At 39.8% G+C, this 4,646-nt stretch overlaps 1 pseudogene; it reads left to right on the top strand.

Moving 5' to 3' along the window:
* The first annotated feature begins 3,258 nt into the window (after positions 1 to 3,258).
* On the top strand, positions 3,259 to 4,646 carry LOC117360396 (annotated as a pseudogene).

The following is a 4,646-nucleotide window of genomic DNA, read 5'->3' as shown; positions in this document are numbered from 1 at the left end:
TCTAATCTCAATCTATTAAAACCGTACCTTCACTTAAATTACTTGGAGTAACTTTTGATAACAAATTTAATTATCATCTTCATATCAGTATAGTGGTCCAACATTGCTTTTATCGGCTCTGTATGATCAGATCATTATCGAAACTATTAGATGCCGCATCCTTGAACATTTTGATTCACTCTCTCATGATATTGTGCATTGACTATTGTAATGCCCTTTATAAAGGTATAACCAAAAAAGAAATACGAAGACTTCAGATAATACAAAACACTGCCGTAAAAATCATATTCAATGCAAAGAAATCCAACCATGTCACCCCCTTGTTGCAAGAAGTTCACTGGTTGCCAGTGGAACACAGAATCACTTACAAAATTCTTCTGTTAACATTTAAGACTATATTCTACTAACTCACTTTGTTATTCAAAACAATATTATATCAATCAATCAAGTAACTGAGGTTATTTAGTGAACACTCAGACCCACAGCTGAGGTCTCAGTGAAAAATTCACGGAGCAGCTGTTAAAGAGACCATCATCGTTGTTCACAGTCTCACCCTCCATACATCAGCTAAATAACTGCACAAAGATGGTAAAACAAAACCAACTTAGCTTTGAATGGAGTGGGTGATCAATATAGCTGCTCCGGGTTCCTTTTTATTCAAGTGACTGCATTCATTACAATTGCCGACCCCCCTACCCAGGTTTCGCCAACTGGCTTCTTCAGGAGGGGTACTATGAATGTAAAATTTTACATTCATAGTACCCCTCCTGAAGAAGCCAGTTGGCGAAACCTGGGTAGGGGGGTCGGCAATTGTAATGAATGCAGTCACTTGAATAAAAAGGAACCCGGAGCAGCTATATTGATCACCCACTCCATTCAAAGCTAAGTTGGTTTTGTTTTACCATCTTTGTGCAGTTATTTAGCTGTTGTATGGAGGGTGAGACTGTGAACAACGATGATGGTCTCTTTAACAGCTGCTCCGTGAATTTTTCACTGAGACCTCAGCTGTGGGTCTGAGTGTTCACTAAATAACCTCAGTTACTTGATTGATTGATATGATATTGTTTTGAATAACAAAGTGAGTTAGTAGAATATATTTAAGTATATCACTTTGGATAATTAAATTCCCTTGAGGCACAAAACATTTAAGACTAGACAAAACAATCAACCTGAATTTATAAATAATCTTCTTACTCCTTATATTCCTTCTAGATCCCTAAGATTAACAGCTAATAACCTTTTCTCTATACTGTCACTGAAGTTTATATATACAATGAGGTCTACTATCTTCTCTGTCACTGCTCCCTCTCTTTGGAATAGTATTCCAAATTATTTATGTGAAGAATCAAATCTTAACTTTAAGACGAAGCTAAAGACATTTCTCTTCCTTGATGCCTTTGAGACCTAACTGTCCTTTTAAGGGTAATCGAGCGAAAATACTATTGAGTTTAACAGCAGTCCTCCCTATTGGTTTTTCCATAATTGTTCTCTTTTACTTTGCCTAATGTAGTTCTTGCCTTTTACCTTTTGTTCTTGTTTGTCTTGGTTTTTAATAGTTTTTAAAAGTTTTTATAGTTACAGTTTGGGGACGTATTGTCACCTCAAATTACTAAGTTAAAGTTTGTTTTCTGTTTTTACAAATTTGTACACCGCCTAGAAGGCTGATTGGGCGGTATAAGAAATTTTAAATAAACTTGAAACAAAACCAACACTTGGCTATTTTGCCAAGTGACTCTTGGCAAAATAACCAAGAGTCACTTACAGAAGGTAAAAACTTGCTTTCAGTAGTCGGGTAAATAATTGATTAATTTTCCACTTGCCTTTCTGCTTTAATTAGTGTCCATATCCTGCACACTAGAGATTGACATGGGGACAAATTTTCTTGTCTCAGCAAGTTCTGTTCCTGCCCCTTTCTTGCATGCTCTGTCCTCATCTGCACAACCTCAAAAACTTTAAAATCATAAGTCTGGTCTCCTTGTTTCAGGAGTCTCAGGGGTCTCTGCCAGAAAGGCTTGCTCCTTCCTTGCCCTGTATATTTGTGCACGGTGAGAGGGCAGTGAAGTTGCTGTTTATGCTGCCGCCATCCCCCCCCCCCCAAAAAAAAAAAAAAAAATCAGGTCACCATTGCTTGGAGTGAAGCTAAGAGAGGTATTGGCAGTGGTGGAGGATGGCCCTTTCCGGCAGGGATCGAAGTTTAAGCAGCGGCCAGGGCTCAGTGGATCTTTCACTTTGAATGATCTTGGAGCCATATCCAGCCTGCTTAGTTGATCTTCATTACACATTAATTTCATTGACTAGGTTCTAAGGAAACATTAAACATTTATTTGATTCTTACTGAAGCCTTACACACAAAGTGAACCATTTGGATCCTGCTGGATTTTATATCTATATATATAAAATCGGAGGTATGTATGTGTGTGTGTATGTGCCGCGATCACGCAAAAACGGCTTGACCGATTTGAACGAAACTTGGTATGCAGATCCCTCACTACCTGGGATGATATGTTCTGGGGGTCTCGCGGCCCACCTGCACACGTGGGCAGAGCTACAAACAGAAAATCAGATTTCACCCATTCATGTCAATGGAAAAAATGTAAAAAGCTGCCATTCTCACTGTAATTCAAAAACGGCTTGACCGATTTGAACGAAACTTGGTATGCAGATCCCTCACTACCTGGGGTGATATGTCCTGAGGGTCTCGCGGCCCACCTGCACACGTGGGCGGAGCTACAAACAGAAAATCAGATTTCACCCATTCATGTCAATGGAAAAAATGTAAAAAGCTGCCATTCTCACAGTAATTCAAAAACGGCTTGACCGATTTGAACGAAACTTGGTATTGCAGATCCCTCACTACCTGGGGTGATATGTTCTGGGGGTCTCACGGCCCACAACTCTATGTTGCTTGCTCAAGGCTGGGTTCACCCAGCAATTTATATATTCTTGTTCCAGGAGGTGAAACTAAAAATGTTGTTTATAATCACGTTTTGCGTTAGTTGTATTGTATTCATTTTGTCAAATATTTCACATTATAATTTGAATATTGTTCTTTTTATTAAGCTGTAAAAAAATAATTTCATTCACCACTATAAAGTATCTTTATTTTAATCCATTTACAGTGTTATTGCTATAATTAAATACCCGTGCAACGCCGGGGCATCAGCTAGTATCTTATATTTATTACTATCCTTTGGAAGAGAGGAGCTCAGACAAAGGACTCTGCCAGTTTTTCTGGCAGGGGTTTGCTTATGTAAGATCATGGACCATTCCAATAGGGAGAAAGATGAAAGGCAGCGGGCAGCCAAAGTATTGCCAGTGAGGAGTGGCCATAGTTCATGACCATCCAGTTCAACAACATCATCTGGTGTTCTTATGGTGGGACCCAATTTCAGAGTTGTCAAGAAAATAGGATGTGGAAATTTTGGGGAGCTTAGATTAGGCAAAAATCTCTACACCAATGAATGTGTAGCAATCAAACTGGAACCAGTGAAATCTCATGCACCACAGCTTCATTTAGAGTACAGATTTTACAAACAACTCAGCAGCACAGCTGAAGGCCTTCTCCAAGTATTCTATTTTGGACCTTGCGGGAATTACAATGCCATGGTACTGGAGTTGTTTGGTCCTAGCTTGGAAGACTTATTTGACCTCTATGACAGGACATTTACTTTGATACTAGCCATCCAACTGATTTTTCGAATGGAATATGTGCATTCAAATAACCTCCTTTATCATGATGTGAAGCCAGAGAACTTCTTCATTGGTCGACAAGGCAATAAGAAGGGGCATGTTATTCATATCATAGACTTTGGACTGGCTAAGGAGTACATTGATCCTGAAACCAAAAAGCATAGCATGGGTAGGGAACTCCGGTCCTCGAGAGCTGTATTCCAGTTGGGTTTTCAGGATTTCCCCAATGAATATGCATTGAAAGCAGTGCATGCAAATAGATCTCATGCATATTCATTGGTGAAATCCTGAAAACCCGACAAATATGGCTCTCGAGGACTGGAGTTCCCTACCCCTGCCTTATAGGGAACATAAAAGCCTCACTGGAACAGCAAGATATATGTCCATAAATACTCACCTTGGCAAAGAGCAAAGTCGGCAAGATGACCTAGAAGCACTGGGGCACATGTTCATGTATTTCCTCCAAGGCAGTCTACCTTGGCAAGGTCCAAAGGCTGACACATTAAAAGAGTGATATCAGAAAATAGGAGACACAAGGAGAAACATGCCTGTTGAAGTTCTTTGTGAAAACTTTCCAGAGGCGATGGCAACATATCTAAGATATGTCCAGGCGGTTAGATTTCTTTGAGAAACTAGACTATGATTATTTATGAATACTCTTCACAGAGCTGTTTGAAAGAAAAGGATACACGTTTGACTATGCCTATGATTGGGTTGGCAGGCCAATCCCTACTCCAGTAGGCTCAGTTCATGTAGATTCTGGGACAACTGCAATAACACGAGACAGCCATGCACATAGGGAACGGCCATCACAGCAGCAGCCTCTTCAAAATCAGGTTCCTAAAAGAAGCAGTCCAAAGCTTATTGATTCACCCAGTCTCATAGGAAAGAAAAGGGTGAGATATACAAGTAGGGAACCATGCTGTGGAAAATGTTTCCATCTCAGTGTACCATAG

This window comes from Geotrypetes seraphini, chromosome 5, assembly GCF_902459505.1.
Source record: "Geotrypetes seraphini chromosome 5, aGeoSer1.1, whole genome shotgun sequence".
Lineage (NCBI taxonomy): Eukaryota > Metazoa > Chordata > Amphibia > Gymnophiona > Dermophiidae > Geotrypetes > Geotrypetes seraphini.
Note: the sequence above shows the minus strand (reverse complement) of the source record. Positions and strands in the feature narration are given on the sequence as shown.